Consider the following 19,430-nt stretch of genomic DNA (forward strand, 5'->3'; position numbering starts at 1 on the left):
TGCATAATCGTCTAACAATTTCCGAAGAAAAGGGAAAGAATCGATTCGTCAAAATCATAGAATCACTGCGTTTAGAACATTTAAACGAAGCAGAGAGAAAAAGCATTATAAAATTAATAACGGACAGTCAAGATCAATTTCATATTTCTGGAGAAAAATTAACCGCAACTCACGTTTTACAACATCGAATACCTACTACAGATGACCAACCAATAAACACTCGTCAGTATCGATTTCCGCAAATTCATAAAGAAGAAATAAACAAACAGGTAGAAGAACTGTTAGAAGGAGGAATCGTAAAACACTCACAATCGCCATATAACACGCCTATATGGATCGTGCCGAAGAAAGAAGATTCCAAAGGAAACAAACGATGGAGAATGGTATTAGATTTTCGCGCTTTAAATGACAAAACCATCGGAGACGCATATCCTTTACCGAATATCGTCGATATATTAGATCAATTAGGAGGAGCGAGATATTTTTCAGTATGCGATTTAGCATCTGGATTTCATCAAACAAAAATGAACCGCGAAGACGGTCATAAAACAGCTTTTACTACTCCTTTTGGACATTACGAATTTGACCGTATGCCGTTCGGTCTAAAAAATGTTCCGGCTACTTTTCAACGCCTAATGGACTTAGTGTTAACTGGGTTACAAGGCAAGGAACTATTTGTTTTTATGGACGATATCGTTATCTATGCAACCTCGTTAGAAGAACACGAAAGAAAATACAACGCTTTAATGGAACGTCTCCGAGAAGCTAACTTAAAACTTCAACCAGACAAATGTGAATTTTTAAAAACAGAAATAACTTATCTGGGACACGTAATCAGTAAAGACGGAGTAAAACCAGATCCGAAAAAATTAGAAGCAGTGCAACGATTTCCAAGATCTAAAACACCTAAAAATATTAAAGAATTTTTAGGACTTGCAGGATATTACAGACGCTTTATACCGAATTTTTCCAAATTTGCCAAACCATTAACGAATTTATTAAAAAACGACACCCGTTTCGAGTGGACCTCCGTGCAAGAAGAATCTTTCGAAATTTTAAAACAAAAACTATGCAAAGAACCAGTACTACAATATCCAGATTTTTCTAAACCATTTATTCTAACGACCGATGCATCAGGAATAGCCGTTGGAGGAATATTATCACAAGGAGAGATAAATAAAGACCTACCGATAGCATACGCCTCACGAACCTTAACAGATAACGAATTAAAATACGATACATACGAAAAAGAAGCACTAGCTATTGTATATTGCGTTAAACATTTTCGATCATACTTATACGGAAGAACATTCACTTTAGTCACAGATCATAAACCTTTGATGTGGTTTAAAAACGCACAAGACGCAAATATGCGAATACTTCATTGGAGATTAAAATTAGCAGAATACGATTATGAGGTTATATACAAAGCAGGAAAAACAAACGTAAACGCAGACGCATTATCCAGAAATCCTGTAAATATCGAAGAAATAGATTGTAAAATTATAAAAAACAAGAAACTTTTAAACCCTGATAATCTTAAAGATGCACGATTAATTGTCGAACTATTAGAAAAATCCGATAGCGAAGAAGAAGAAGAAGAAGATGACTATTTCCATTTATATCTTTCCGATATGGAGGAAAACGAAGAAATAATAGCTAAAAGCGATTTATTAAATAACAATAACGATATTCTTCCATTTACACTAACAGAACTAAATGAACCAGATCATTTATCAATTACCGAAAAGGCTTTAATACATGATCCTCCTGAACAAAATAAAATTCAAACAAGTCAAACTGCAAAACAAAATATTGAACAAAATAAAACAACCGACGAATTGCATAGCGACGGAGAAGAGATAGAAGAGACTGAAAAAAGAAACGACCCGCCGGATAAAGATTCTAACAGTGAAAAAGAAGATGAAGAAGAAGAAAATGGGAAGATATCAACAAAAATTTACAGTCAAGAAAAAGGAAACCCGCATTTATTGAGAATAGAATAATTTATGGTAACGTTATAGACTCTCGAGAATTATTATTTTTACGAAAAGATAACATGATATATTTCGTCAACAGGGAACACCTTTAGATTCAGGCTCACAAAAACTTTTTGAACGGAAAGAGCTTCCGAACTTAGGATTTCTTGTCTTAGGAAAAACTAAGGCTATAAAACATAAAAATCATTATCATCTGGTTTTATCCATCAGCGAGGGACAGCGAGAAGGCCCTACGACTACTCTTAACCAAATTGTTAAAATTTTAACAGACTTACGAAATATAATTGAAGATTTTAAATTAGAAACATTTAGTATCGCAAAAACCGAGTTTATTAATAATGTCCCATGGAATGACGTTAAATCACATATACAATCAATATTCGCTGACGCTCCTACTAAAGTTATTATTTGCCACGGACTAATTAAATATCCACCGAAGGACTTACGTTCCGTTATAATTAGTGAAATGCATTGCTTACCAACGGGAGGACACCGGAGAGTCACAAAAACTTATAACCGAATAAAACTAATTATTACTAGGAAAACTTAAAAGCAGATGTTCAACGGTATATACAACAATGTTTACAATGTCAATTGAAAAAACTAGTCCGAGTAAAAACAAAACAACCTATGATAATTACAGATACACCAGGATCTTCCTTTGATAAAGTAGCTATAGATATCGTAGGCCCTTTATCTAAAACCGAAAGAGGAAACAAATATATTCTAACATTACAAGATCAATTAACTAAATTTTGCATGGGAATACCATTACCGAATCAAACTTCCGAAACCATCGCAGAAGCTTTCGTAGACCGATTTATTTGCGTACTTGGAGCACCAAAAGCAATATTAACGGATCAAGGCAGAAATTTCCTTAGCGGCCTAATAAAGAAAATTGCAAAATTATTTAAAATTCGTAAATTTCGCACAACAGCCTTCCATCCTCAATCAAACGGATCCTTAGAAAGATCACATCACCCATTAGGCAAATATTTAAAACAATACGCAAATGAACAAAAACAATGGGATAGATGGATTAGCCTTGCTATGTTTAATTATAATACAAGTGTACATGAAGCAACAAAGCACATTCCATATGAACTGATTTTTGGAAAGATAGCACGTGTTTCATCGAACGAACTTCTACCTCCTGGGGATAAATTAGCAAATTACGAAGAATATTTAATAAATCTTGTCACTCAACTTCACGCAATTCAGAGAAACGCACGCGATAACGTAATTCAAGCCAAAGTTAGATCAAAAAATTATTATGATAGAAAAATCAACCCGCAAACCATTAAACCGGGAGATCAAGTATTTTTATTAAAAGGTCCAAAACCAGGTAAATTCGGAGATCAATATACTGGGCCTCACGAAATTCTAGAAATAAAAACAACGTAAAAATTAGAATAAAGAAGAATAGTCGAATTGTACACTTACGAATTTCGTATATCAAACCTACCGATAAAAAATAATTATCTAAACAAAGAAATAATTATCTAAACTTTCAGATGGACCACTACATTAAGCGACTAATTGCAATACTGATAGTGCTAATAAAATTCTTGGAATCATAGGGTATGACTGTGGGTCTTCTTCAGCAAATCTAACGACACTATCCTTATTAACAATCGAAGAGTGCGACATTCCACCCCAAAATGTTAAACACGAACAAGCATATATACAATTACTCCAAATTAATGAATTCGAATCCGTAAAAGTAATACAGTGTAAAGTTGAAATTGATCGATTAATAAAAAAATGTGGAATGTTCTCTCACACCATGGATATATATAATGGGAATAATTCATACATAGAAGAAATACCCCGCGATATATGTAAAAGAATGCACAACTATGGTAGCTATCAAATGGCAAATACCTATATAACTGGTTTAAAATCAAATCAAATCACAACACGCCAATAACACTCGCTGGTAGTGTGGACAACGACGGAGGTTGTATCGGAGGAGCATATTCCGATCCTTACGGAACATGGACAGACGTAATAGTACTCGCAAGCGTAAGAATTACACTACAAGATTATATCGCAGACATAAAGATAAACACTAATCGAGTGCAGCTCAGGTCGGGTGTAACATGTAAATTCGGCTCTACATATTGCACAGACGTAGAGGGAGGAAATACGTATTGGGATCCAGTACCTACCAATACTTGCAAACTTTATAATTTCGGAATATTATTCGAGAGGTACGCATACAAAATAGACGATAAAGATAAAGATCATCCGCAAATAGTTTACTCTTTAACCACACAAGACACAGTATTCGCACTGACTAGCAAAGGAAAATACAATACATGTGGATATTCATTAATAACAACAGAACATCCTAAACTATTAATTTTCGAGACCGTACGCGGCACCACTGTTTTTTAAAAACAATCTGGAATCTCAAATCTCGATATCTTTACCTATATGAATTCTAAGTCCGTATACGTAGAGAAACACGTCCGCACTCAAAAATAAACGAACTTTATAGAAATTTATTATTACATCAATGTAATTTAGAAAAGCGAATGCTACATAACGCATTAGCAATAGCTACTCAAGCACCTGATATTTTCGCGTATCATCTAATGAAAGGACCTGGATATATGGCTTTTTTAGCAGGGGAAGTAATTCACATAGTCAAATGCGTACCAGTGGATGTAAAACTCGCAAGAACAAAAGAATGTTACGACCAACTACCAGTAATCCGGGAAAATCGAACACATTTCTTAACTCCTCAGACTCATATATTATTACAACACGGAACACAAACTGCATGCAATCCATTTGCACCTGCCATGTACCTCTTAGGAGATTCATGGTACAAATTTATACCTAATCCGGTAGATACTTTACCACCAACCATTATGAAACCACTAACCAAGCCTACTTGGAAGTACATCAACCCAGGGTCACTAGCCACTAGCGGCATATATTCTGAAGGAGAGTTAAGAGATCTTAGGGATTGTTATAGCCCGAACAGGCTATACACGAATTATTAAATATACTATTCTAAATACATATTATTTTATATGATTGCTCAACGTGTAACGCGAATACAGATCACGTTACGAGCGTTGACCGAACAAAGCGCTGACAACGCGAGCCACGCGCTAAGCCCGAGCGACCGTGCAATCATTTCATTGCAAAAACGCGGAAATCAGGGCAAGCGGAAGAAGGACATTGCGAAAATGCAACGTAGAAGTCCTACTTAAAGGCGAAATAAAAAGGAATAAAGAAATTGCGAAAGTGCAAGCAAAGAAGTCCTACTTAGAACTTCTTAGCTTGCATCCGGATATTGCCAAAATCAAGCGACACGACACACAGCCTTGTCGCTAAACGACCCCCTCCCGGGAAGCCAAGGGGAGTTAATAAAAAGGCCCACCGCTAACGAACGGCGGGCAGTCTTGATCATTAATTAATATTACGCGGGTAGTCACAATAACTACTAAACGGACAGTCTTTACCGTTAATATTACGCGGGCAATCTTTATTCCTTTACGCGAGCAATATCTCTAACAACCGCGAGTGTCAAAACGAGTATCAATAATTATTCAAATATTGAATAGCCACGCAGTCGGCAGAAATATATACGAAGAAGCGAGAGGCGAGTCTCGAGACCGAAACTCGACTCTAGACACGCGCACGTTAAGATATCCGTTATCGTGATACGCGACGCGAGCGAAAGTGCGGAAACATTGTAATCAAGTCACAAATAAAATAGATATTAATATATTTATTTAACTGAAAAGGTGTCATTTTAAACAAATAACAACAGTGAAGTTCTCAGGCGGAGCCCGAATTCCCAAATTCCTTCCGGCAAACGATCCCAACTACCGTGCCTCTCCGGAGGCACAACATAATTTGGTGGCAGCGGTGGGATCTGCCGGGGCATTGCCAGAACTAAGCAAGACCTGCAAAAGACACGGTTGTGTTAAAAAGCGGGCACGCCAACAATCAATTCAATTGAAGTTGACGGACGGAAGCAGCAGCTAAGCCTTCCCCAAGACCTGCAAGGCACCCAGAGTGTAAACAGGACAGGCACGCCAGCACACGTAAAATGTAAGCTGACGAAAACTACAATCAACGGAAGACACCGCACGGACAACAGAACAAGCATCGCCACAACAGCTGTAGCAAAAACGTGAACCGCCAAGCATCGCGACCTATGATAACTCTACAGACAACGCACCGACGCCGGACAACGACCGCCGTACGACGAGCATCGTCAGCCGTATCAGCCGCCGAGCGAAGGACTGCAGCGTCAGCAACCTACTGACACAGCGAGCGATCATGCGAGCCGTTATACTATTGTAAGTCCGAAAAATTTAATAAATATAATAGCGTGAATGTCGGAAGGTTCTAATATACCGAAACCGATAACGAACCGATCGTGGTTACTGAGTGAACCAGCCCGACGAGCGATTAAATTAAGCTTAGCACCGCGAGAAAATCCTTATAACGTGCGAAAAAACTTAGAAACTCAATACTCGAGTGAAAGCGAGCCCGAGTTACCGGGAAACGTCACAGAACGCGAATTTCCATTTTACAATTTGGACGAAAGCCTACTCCCGCGTAATACGACTGACCCCACTGACGACACTCAACGCGAGACTAGACGTACGCGACCGTATATTAGTAGAACTCCAAGTAGAGTATCCCTACGGCGCGAATTTTCATTAACTTCCTACGAGAGCGATCTATTCGATCCGGAAGAAATTTATAGCCAACAAGAAAGTAATATGGCCGAATCGCGAAATCCGCAAGAAAACACTCCCGCGAACCCGCCACAAAGCGCGGTAGACGAGGAAATAGAAAGAATGCGACGATCCATTCATCAAATGAACCGAAATATAGTGGAGGCTGATCACACACCACCCCACGAAACAAACCGCGAAGAAAAAGAATTATACACAGATAATCCACATTTTGAATGAAATACGCGCGGACATCCATTCGTTAAACATACGAGTAACGTGACTAGAGAGCGCGGACGCGCAATTACCCCGTCATACAGACACTAACAGGGAAAACGATAACAATGCGTTTGAAACAACATATGGGCGAACGGGACGCGATATCAGAAATCGACGAAGCGTCGCCCCGAATTATCTACCGTTAAAGGAAGCGAGAATAATGATCCCCGAGTTCGACGGAACCTCGCGACATAAACTGCAAGAATTTTTAAACGCGTGCAAATACGCTGTTCAGAACATAAACCCCGCAGACGAAGAATCGTTAATTTAAGCAATCTTATTTACAAAATTAAAAGGGAAAGCGATGCAGGACTTTGAGACGCGAGATATACAAACGTTCGACGAATTAAAGCAGCAACTCGAGACTTGTTACCAGTCGAAACAAAGCACGACACATTTACAGATCGAATTCAACTCGCTAAAACAAAAGCCGAATGAAACTGCGCACGCGTTCGGACAACGCGTTGATCTACTAGCGATGAAATTATACGATTCGATGATCAAAGGAAAAGAGCATTTCGCATTATCAAAACGCACGATTCAACAAACAATCCAGCGCAAGCATTAATAAATTACCAGATCGGGCTGCACGACGAATTACAAGTGCTCGTACGCGCACAGCGATATACGACGCTCCAAGAAGCGATAACGGGCGCGAGCGCCGAAGAAAAACTCAGACCGGGAACAGCGAGAACAAGTGGTTTTGTTAATAAAAATAAAACCGAATTAAGTTACTCGCGAAATAGTCGAAATCCGACACCGCAATGCTTTAAATGCGGAAAAAACGGACATTTCGGACGCGATTGCCGTAGCAGCCGATACGCGCTCCCGAAACTGGAAAAACCCTCGCGAATAAACGCGATAAGTAAATACTGCTCGCATTGCAAAAAGAAAGGACACAGCCGCGACGAATGCTGGAATCTAAAAGGGAAACCGAAAAATAGTACAAATAAACTAAAAGTCGGAAATCAGCAAAAAACGCGCGACGAAAATATACGCGATCGAAAGAAATCGCGACAACATAAAGGAAACGCCGATAGCGCAAGTAGCAGTAGCGAAGACGAGCAGGAGGAAACGAGAAAGAGACAACCGCGACCTGCATCTGAGTATCGCGTTACGCATATTAAAGATATGCCACGCGCAAAGAAAAAGACGGACTTATTGCTAATAACATTACCAATGCGACAAGCGAAAAACGAAAAAATACAGATGTTGTACGATTCAGGATCGACCATCTCACTAATAAAATGGAAACATTTAAAGGACGACGCATTGATACACGAAGATAAAATCGCGCTCACAGGCATAACCGGACATAAAATACACACCATCGGAAAAATGTACGCCACAATCAAGATAGAAAACCATAAGGTAAAACATGCATTTTACGTGGTAAAGGACGATATTCCGATCGAATATGAAGGAATACTAGGAATTGATTTCCTTCGACAACATTCGGTGTCCTGCGATTATAATAAAAATCAATTAAAAATAGGAAACGCCGTACTAAAGTTCCATTCGCTTAACAAAACGATTCTAAAACCGCGCAGCGAGACCATCGTAAAAGCGACAACAAATCAAAATCGGATAGGAATAGTACGAGCAGAGGAAACAGCTCCAGGAATCTACCTTGGAAACTGCTTAGTAGAACCAAAAAATTACACGTGTCCCGTTAGTATTATAAATTCAACCGATATGGAAGTCGAGATACAGACGCCAAACGTCACCCTCGAAGACATAGAACGCGAGATCGAATCTAAAATACATACGGTGGAAACAAGAAAAAATTTTAAGTATACTAACTCGAGACACGGACAAATATGACAACTACTACAAACGCAACATTTAAATACGGAAGAAAAATAGGCACTCCTACGGATATGCGAAGAATATTACAATACATTTCAGTTGGACGGAGAACCACTGACGTGCACCGCGACGGTAGAGCACGAGATAAACACGCGCGCCGTCACCTCGCCGGTGAACACGAGACCGTATCGTCTTCCCGAGAAGCACAAAACGGAAGTAAATAAACAAGTGCAAGAAATGCTAAAAAATGGCATAATCCGAACAAGCGCGAGTCAATGGAACGCACCCTTATTAGTGGTACCAAAAAAGGCCGACGCATCCGGAAAACCTAAGCTCCGAGTAGTAGTAGATTTTCGGAAGCTAAACGATTTAACAATAGGCGATTCATTTCCACTGCCCAATATCACCGATATACTGGACCAGCTAGGAAACGCTAAATATTTTACTACACTAGACTTAGCGTCAGGATATCATCAGATACCGATGGCTGAGCAAGATAAACAAAAGACAGCTTTTTCAACGCCCTACGGACACTATGAATTTAATAGAATGCCGTTTGGATTGAAAAATGCGCCAGCAACATTCCAGAGATTGATGAATTCAATTCTAACAGGAATGCAAGGACTTAAATGTCTAGTTTATTTAGACGACATCGTCATATACGGATCGAGCCTAGAGGACCACAATAGAAGACTCAAGGAAGTACAGAGACTCCGAGAAAATAATCTATAATTGCAACCAGATAAATGCGAGTTTTTGCGCAAAGAAGTAATTTATCTAGGTCACATTATTTCGGAGAATGGAATATCTCCGGACCCGTCAAAGTTAACCGCAATAAAAGAATTTCCGACGCCGAAGAAAGTAAAAGATATAAAATCTTTCATAGGACTAGCCGGATACTACAGAAAATTCATAGAAGATTTTTCAAAAATAGCCAAGCCACTAACGAAATTAACAAAGAAAACGGAAAAATTCGAGTGGACAATGGAACAGCAAAATGCTTTTGAAATATTAAAAGAAAAATTAATGACTGCGCCAGTGCTAACGTATCCAGATTTCAATCAAGAATTTATAGTGACCACCGATGCTTCCGACTATGCAATCGGAGCAGTATTGTCACAAGGAAAAGTAGGTAATGACCGACCAATTGCTTACGCCAGCAGAGTTTTATCGCGAGCGGAGCAGAATTATAATACAACAGAGAAAGAATTACTGGCAATTGTATGGGCTGTAAAACACTTTAGGCCATACATATACGGTACGAAATTTAAAATCGTAACCGACCACAAACCATTAATCTGGTTATTTAATGTGAATGATCCCGGATCAAGATTAATCCGATGGAGATTAAAACTCGAAGAATATGATTATGAAATCATTCATAAGGCCGGACGAGCGAACGCGAACGCCGATGCACTGAGCCGCAATGTAACAAGAGAAGCGCATAAAATAGAAGAGGAAGAACGAGAAATCCTCGCAATAGAAGAAGAAACAAACTCCGACGAAGAAAAAATATACACAGAGGAAGACAAGAAACAGATATTATATGAATATCATGATGCACCCACAGGAGGACATCAAGGAGTTGAACGCATGATAAAAAGAATCCGCCTAAATTATAATTGGCCAGGAATAACGAAAGATGTAGAAAAATACATCGCAAAATGCGAATTGTGCCAGAAAAATAAATTATCGCGAAAAAATAAAGTACCGTTAATAATCACGGATACGCCTACTAAACCTTTCGAAAAATGCGTGTTAGATATTGTAGAACCGTTAACAGTTACAACAAATGGAAATAAATATCTCTTAACATTCCAAGACAATTTAACGGAATTCAGCAAAGCGATACCGATTCCAAACCAAGAAGCGAACACGGTTAGTAAGGAATTCGTTACAAAAATTGTACTTGAACACGGAATATCGGAAAAAATTTTAACGGATCAAGGCACAAATTTCCTCAGCGAAATATTTAAAAATACATGTAAATTACTAAAAATAAATAAAATACAGACAACTGCCTATAATCCGGAAAGTAATGTCGCGTTTGAACGATCGCATCGAACATTAGCTGAATATTTAAGACACTACATAAACGAAGACCAGACAGACTGGGACGAATGGATACCGTTCGCAATGTTCACATATAATACGACGCCACATACAGCTACGGGATATACACCCGTCGAATTAGTGTACGGGCACCAAGCGGATCTACCTACGTCACTGACGAGACCACCTAACCGACATACAATTACAACGATTACGCGCAAGAATTGAAAGAAAGATTATGGGCAACGAGTCAGCTTGCAAAAGAGCATATTAAAGAAGAAAAAATTAAAGCCAAAAAACAGTACGACAAAGGTACTAAAGAAATAAAATTTAAAGTCGGCGACAAGGTATTAGTACACGACGAGACGCTCCGACGCGGACGATCTGAGAAACTTGAATCCCTATGGACCGGACCGTACGTAATAATCGAGAAAAATTCGGACGTGAATTATACAATTAAGAAAGGAAGAAAAGCGGTACGCATGCATACAAATAAATTGAAACAATTTATAGAAAATTAAAATAAGAAACGATTATATCCATATTATATACGGGAAAAATATTGTATATTAAAATAAGAAGAAATTTTGTTTTGCGAAAAACGTCACTTTTACACCTCCGTTTTTCTTTTTCTTACGGGAGAGGGATGTTATAGCCCGAACAGGCTATACACGAATTATTAAATATATTATTCTAAATACATATTATTTTATATGATTGCTCAACGTGTAACGCGAATACAGATCACGTTACGAGCGTTGACCGAACAAAGCGCTGACAACGCGAGCCACACGCTAAGCCCGAGCGACCGTGCAATCATTTCATTGCGAAAACGCGGAAATCAGGGCAAGCGGAAGAAGGACATTGCGAAAATGCAACGTAGAAGTCCTACTTAAAGGCGAAATAAAAAGGAATAAAGAAATTGCGAAAGTGCAAGCAAAGAAGACCTACTTAGAACTTCTTAGCTTGCATCCGGATATTGCCAAAATCAAGCGACACGACACACAGCCTTGTCGCTAAACGACCCCCTCCCGGGAAGCCAAGGGGAGTTAATAAAAAGGCCCACCGCTAACGAACGGCGGGCAGTCTTGATCATTAATTAATATTACGCGGGTAGTCACAATAACTACTAAACGGACAGTCTTTACCGTTAATATTACGCGGGCAATCTTTATTCCTTTACGCGAGCAATATCTCTAACAACCGCGAGTGTCAAAACGAGTATCAATAATTATTCAAATATTGAATAACCACGCAGTCGGCAGAAATATATACGAAGAAGCGAGAGGCGAGTCTCGAGACCGAAACTCGACTCTAGACACGCGCACGTTAAGATATCCGTTATCGTGATACGCGACGCGAGCGAAAGTGCGGAAACATTGTAATCAAGTCACAAATAAAATAGATATTAATATATTTATTTAACTGAAAAGGTGTCATTTTAAACAAATAACAAGTGAAGTTCTCAGGCGGAGCCCGAATTCCCAAATTCCTTCCGGCAAACGATCCCAACTACCGTGCCTCTCCGGAGGCACAACACATAATTAAATGCATATATTTGAAATAGTGATCGTTCATTATGTTTCAAAACATATTTTCTAATATTAACATTTATTTTTATGAATGATATATTTGGGTTTAACTGTTATTAAATGTATGTATTTGAAATAGTGTGATTGCTCATTATATTTCGAGATATATTTTCTAACATATGATGTTTAGATTTGACTGTTACAAAAATCTATTTTTACATTTCTCTTCACATTTAAATACATAAAAAAATGCAGTTTTATTATATGAGTAAATGAAAAAAGCTATATATTTAAAAACAATTTATTTAGAATACTGATATACATACACACACATATATATAGATAATTGAATATTTATATTTGAAACTTATTATTTTTTTAAAGATATATTTTCTAACATTAGTTTTTAAAAAACAATATTTGGGTTTGACCGTTATGAAAAGCTTTGTTTTTCTTATCTACTAAATATATAGCTTTATGAATGTAGCTTTTTAACCACACGATATAGAATAAACTGCAAGCATGTATTTACATAATTAGGTAAAAACTGTATTCTTGTCATGTATCTAATATGTGTAAGAACAGAATATCGTAACTCAAAATCGAATAACGTAATTACGACCTATAAAAGTAAAAAAGGAGCACAGCGCAAATTCAGCACTTTGTAAGCTGTTGCGCGCGCTCCCAAAACCGCGATTAAATGCAAGATATGCAATTCGTTGCAATATGCAATTAAGAAATCGCGACCTAATACCGAAAAACCACCTACTTTCGGACCATAAAAAGAGAGGTAACGAGTACCTCGAGACCGTATTCCGAAACTAAGTGGTGACGTACTTAAAGAAACTGTGAGATTCTGCAAGCGCCGACACTGTTACATCGCCGGAGCATCACCAAACCGAACTCTACGATACGAAAGCTGTACAAATAAATCTCTTTGCACGGAATCTTTGCCTCGTGTTTCTCGACACTCGGAGTCCCTACTCCTAAGACGAGCCGAACCCTTGGATCATCCCCAAAAATTCCGTTGTACCCGGAGAGGCACAACAAAATTGGTGGCAGCGGTAGGATTGGTCCAGTTAAAGGAATAAATAAGAATATGTGGGATACGCCCAACTATTTCGAGACACAATCAATAACAAAAAATTGATTGAGCAAATCAGCACAAAGTGCGAGCCAAAACATCGTCAGTGCCTGAGAGAACCGGAAGAAGAACCGTGACAAAAAGCTGAAGCGCAAAGGAAGGAGCAATCCAACGCAACGCCCAGCAACTAGCCGATCGTAGCAAACCGAGGACGCCGCCCGTGCAACGGAAAACTCACCGACGCTGACCTACAGCAACGTGCACCGCCGAGCGATCCAACCACAACAGCTGACCGTGCAGAACCAACGAGTAAGCGAAAGAAGAATGCGTACCATCGTTATACTGTAAGTCAAAAACATTGTACAATAAAATAGCGTGAATGTTGGCACAACCGAAAAGAGTTACGTTCCACCGACCGCGATTTTTAAGCGCACCAGCGCGACTAGCAAATAGGTTCGGCTTTGTAAACCCCGTACAAGTAATCGAAGGAGCGGTCCGCGGCATTCGCGATAACGTACGGAGAAATTTAGATAACCATTTTTCAGGCGAGAATTCACCAGAATTAGGATCCCGCGAACTAAAAATAAACCAAGTAATGGAAAATACACTCCCGCCTAACAATAACAATAACATAATAGAAGTAGACGGACCTGATATAAATCGTACATCCGTCGAACGCGTTGCCGTTAGGAGAAATTACTCTCCCGTATTATACGACAATAGCATCTTCAAAGCAAATAACGAAGAAAACATGCAACGTAATCCATTACCATCAACTGCCCCCCCCCCCCTCCCCCGAAGACGGTTATAGGGAAATAGAACACTTGCGAGCACAGGCTAGAAATAACGCCGCCGCGGATTATGAAGACGCCGGACGTCCTCTCGAAGATCCGAGCAATGCACTGATAATCGAAATCGTGCAAACCGTTCGAGAAATGCGAGAAGAAATAAGAGAATTACATGGGCAAATACACGATCTACGCGCAAATCAGGAAGATGTAAATAGAACGCGAACGATACCAAATGACACTAATCTTGTCACATACGGACAAACATTTAACGATGTTCGAAATCAATCGGCACCTTTAAACGGTCATTTACGATTAAAAGAAGCAAGAGATATGATTCCGGAATTCGACGGGAATTCACAAGCTAAACTTAAAGAATTTTTAAGCGCATGTTCATACGCGATAAAAAATATTAATCCCGCAGATGAAAGAACATTATTAGAAGCAATACTTTGCACAAAGCTAAAGGGAAAAGAATACTGAATGGAAGTATAAAGGGGGACGAGGAAGGAGAGTTCACATACACCGGGGGAAGGGAAGAGACAGTTATTGACTATATTCTAGGTGACGAGAAGGTAAGAGAAAAAATAGAAAGACTAGAAATAGGAGAGGAGGTGGACTCAGATCATCACCCGGTGATAGCGTGGGTGAAGGGGAACACGAGCAGAGGGATGAAGAGACAAGGCAACGTCAGGAAAGGAAAAAGGGGGGTATGGGACGAAAAAGGGAAAGAGATGTTTAGGGAAGAAATGGGAAGTGTGTGGAGAGGAGAGGTTGAGATACAGGAGGAAATAGAGGAAATGGGAAAGAGATTTAGGAAGACATTAGAGAGATGCGAGGAAAAGAGGGGAAAAGAAAAAAGCTCTAGAAGGGGATGGGGAGTGTAGGGAGAGAAAAAGAGAAGTTAGAAGGGAGTTGAGAAGATAGAGAACAGAGGGAGGAGGAGGAGATAGTTATAGAGAAAGAAAAAAAGAATATAGGGTTCTATGCGAAGAAAAGAAAAGAGAGGAAAGGGACAGGATGATGAGAGAAGCAGGGGAAGTAAACACAGAGAGAAAAGTATGCGAGTTAGTAAGAAAAGAAAGGAAGGGAAGGAAAAGGGTGAATGAGGATATAGTGATGGGAAAATAGAAGGAATATTTTATGGATCTGTTAGGGGGAATGTAAGGAAAAGTGATAAGAGGAGGAAGGGAAAGGAGAGAGAATGGGGGAGATGCAAAGGGAGGGTTAGAATGGGAAGAAGTTAAGAGGGTGATAGGAGGGCTGAAAGAGGGAAAGCGATAGAAATGGATGGGATACCGAACGAAGTCTGGAAGTACGGGGGGGAAGAGCTGGAAAAATGGGTGTGGAAGGCATGTGGGAGGGTATGGAAGGGAGAGTGGTGGCCAGAGGAATGGAAAGAGGGCATCATTAAACCGATAGTGAAAAAAGGGAGGGGAGTAGAAACAAAAGATTATAGAGGAGTGACGCCAATGCCGTCAATTTATAAGATATACGCGGCGGCATTAGGGGAGAGATTGAAAGAAGAGATGGAGACAAAAGAGGTGCTGTCGGAAAGCCAAGCGGGGTTTAGAAAAGGAATGGGAACAGTAGACCAGATATACGCGCTAAACTACCTAATTAACAAACAGATAGGTAAGAAAAGAGGAAAAATGACGGCGGTATTTATAGATCTGAAGGCTGCATTTGATTTGGTAGATAGAGAGATTCTAATAAGGGTGATAAGGGAAAGGGGTATAAGAGAAGGATTGGTGAAAAGGATAGAAGAAATAGTAAGGGAAACAAAAAGTAGGGTGAAAATAGGAGATAGGACGGGAGAGGAATTTTGGACAGCGAGAGGTTTAAGGCAGGGATGTCCACTGAGTCCAATGTTGTTTAACGTTACCCTGGCGGACTTAGAAGAGGACATGACAAGATGCGGCTGGGGAGGAATACGATTAGGGGAAGAAAATATATATACACTGGCGTACGCTGATGACGTGGTGTTAATGGCGGAAGAGGAACAAGATATGAGAGCTATGCTGAGTAGATTAGAGAGATATCTGGACAAAAAAGGTCTGGAATTGAACGCGGAAAAGACGAAAGTAATGAGATTTAGACAGGGAGGGGGGGGGACAAAGAAGATAGATTGGAGATGGAAGGGGAAGAAATTAGAAGAAGTGAAGCAATTCAAATATCTGGGGTACACCATACAAAAGAATGGAGGGCAGGAGGCGCACGTGAAAGAGAGGAGAAGAAGGGCGGCTATAGTGATGAGGGAAGTTTGGGGAATCGGGAAAAGGTTATGGGGAAAAGACTGGGAAAGGAGAATATGGCTGTATGACACATTGGTGTGGACGGTAATGGGATATAAAGCAGAGATATAGGGATGGAAAGAGAGAAAAAAGATAGAGGGCACACACGATAAGTACTTGAAATGGACAATGGGAGTAGACTGGAAAACACCAGGGTATATGATTAGGGAAGAGACAGGGAGAGGGTTGATGAGAGGAAGAGCGGGAAGAAAGGCGTGGAATTTCGAAAAAAGACTAGAGGAAGGGAAGGGAGAAAAAATAGCTAGAAGATGTTGGTTAGAGATGAGGGAAAGATGGAAAAAAGGGAGGAGAATAGGGGCATGGGAGCAGGAAAAAGAGGAGTTTCTTAGAGAAAGAAGGGTACAAGACGAGGAGGAAGAAGAAAGAGATTATGAAGAGTTAGAAGAGAGAGATAGGAGAAAGCAGAAGGAAGAAAGGGAAAAGAAAATAGGAGAGTCGAGGTACAATAAGTGGTACAGAAGAGTGAGGGGTGAGGGCATCCCGGAATATTTGAAAAAGAGATGGGCGGAAAGTAGATGGAGAAGAGTATTAAGATTTAGAATGGGAAACGAAATAAGAGAAGGGTTATACTGGGAGAGAGAGAGGAGAAGAGGACATGCAGAGTGTGTGGAGGAGTGGAAGAGACATGCGAACATATATGGGAAGGGTGTACGGGAGAGGGGAGAGGAAGGGAGGGCAGCTGGCAGGGTGCTGTGGAAAGGATGCTGGGAGGAGATGGAGGAGGAGAGGAATGGATAAAAGAGGTAGAAAGAGCGTGAGGGGGAGAGAGCAGGGAAGGGGGAAAGGTGGAAGAGGGAAGGAGAGGGGAAAGGAGGTAGTAAAAGGGGTGAACGTGTGAAGGTGGGGTGGAGGGAAAGAGTGAATGGGGATGGAAAGGAAGGTGAACAGGGGTAGGGAGGAGTATGAGAGAGAGAAAGAGAGGAGGATGAAAGAGAGAGTGAGAGAGTGAGTGGAGTGAGTGTGAGAGAGAGAGAGAGAGAGATTGATCGATTGATCTTTATTAGCTTTCTCAGCTATTTGTAATACAAATCTAGTTTACATTAATTACAATATACTCCTTTAACATTCGCTTAAACGGCACAATTCTTTCATTCCTTCACTTTGGTATGTCTATCACATTGCAATATGATCCTCATGGCCCGGTTTTGTGCTTTTTGCAATTTACTCAGCTGTGTTTCTCCCATATCAATTAACAGCGTCGCACAATACTCAAAGTGAGGTGCTATAATTGTCTTATATACAATACATCTAGTGTATGCCGATATATAATTACCTATTCTATTCAAAAAACTCGTTTTTTTTCCTATTTTCTTTAGCATATAATCACAGTGGTCCTTAAATCGTAGTCTATCGTCAATAATTATGCCTAGGTATTTCATTATTTCCACACGTTCAATCTCAGTTCCAAACATTTCAATGTTATATTACCTCGCAGTTCTTTTCTTATACTTCTAATAATCATATATTTCGTTTTTCCTGCATTCATTTTTAATTTATTTATATTCATCCACTCTTCTACTATAGTAAATGCCATATTCATTTTGCCCTCTAATTCCGCGCTGCTTTCTCCAGTTACATATATTAACATATCATCTGCAAACATTTTTATACTACACCTTTCTGGACAGATTTTGATTACATCATTTATATATACTATAAATAACAAAGATTTTAATACAGATTCTTATGGTATTCCATATTCTGTGGTCATTAATTTAGACTATTTATTGTTAAATTGAACCTGCTGTGTATTATTTAAATATGATCTTAACCATTCTAAAACCATTCCTCTAATTCTATATTAATATAATTTCTTTAATAATCTTTCTTTATCTATTGTTTCAAAGGCTTGCTTAAGATCCATGAAAATTACCCCTACCATTTTTCCCTCATTAACTATCAATTTCCATTCATCAATGACTATTTGAATCGCTGTTTCACACGAATACTATTTTCTAAAGCCCGATTGATGTTCTGTTATAATACAATTATCTTCCAAATACGTTTCAATTTGCTTTTTAACTACTAATTCTAACACTTTTTCAAATATTGGTAACATAAATATAGGCCTAAATTCACTTGCTTTTCTAGCTTCCTCTATTTTTGGAATCGGTATTATTATAGACGTTTTCCAACCTTTTGGGCAGCAACCTTCCTTCAAAGAATTATTTATTATATCAACGAATTCCTCTTTTATTACGCAAAATACTGCCTTTAATATACCGCTAGTTATTCCCTCCTCTGTACCTTTCTTTTTCGGTAGTCCATAACAATTTCCTGTAAATGCTCTATACTAATCATTTCAAAATTTTCCATAATTCCCTCGTTTTCAATAACATAAATAATTCTTTTACGTGCATTCCCAGTTTTACTCCCATTTACAGATTTTACTATACTATTAATACTTTGTATATAATATAAATTAAATTTATCTGCTATATTGCATCCTTCAGTGCTGTCTAATATTTCAAAATCTATATTCTCTACTTCTCTCTTACCTCCTGGTTCGCCTCTAATTATTTCTTTTAGTGTTTTCTACATAGATGTAGGATTTTCTTTATTAAGATCTATCATATTTTCATAATATTCTTTCTTCTTTGTCTTAATTAATTTAACTACTGTATTTCTTTCAATTTTAAATTGCAACCAATTTTGTTCCGTGTCAGCATACAATGTCTTCCTATATGCCTCATCCCTTTTAGCCGCTGCTTCTCTTATTTCATCCGAAAACCACTTTTTCCCTTCCTATATTCTCGGAATTCTAAAATTTTTTCTAGGTGCTGTAGCGTCCAACGCATTTACTATACTATCAACAAATTTCTTCGCTCTCACACTGATATTCATATCTTAGTTTTTCTCTAA

The 19,430-nt window shown here is 39.0% G+C and overlaps 1 pseudogene; it reads left to right on the forward strand.

The window, feature by feature from the left end:
• The first annotated feature begins 3,050 nt into the window (after nt 1-3,050).
• On the forward strand, nt 3,051-5,014 carry LOC138943092 (uncharacterized; annotated as a pseudogene).
• The last annotated feature ends 14,416 nt before the right edge of the window (nt 5,015-19,430 follow it).

This window comes from Polyergus mexicanus, unplaced genomic scaffold, assembly GCF_030449975.1.
Source record: "Polyergus mexicanus isolate NDT 795.1 unplaced genomic scaffold, iyPolMexi1.0 SCAF_25, whole genome shotgun sequence".
In the NCBI taxonomy this organism is placed as follows: domain Eukaryota; kingdom Metazoa; phylum Arthropoda; class Insecta; order Hymenoptera; family Formicidae; genus Polyergus; species Polyergus mexicanus.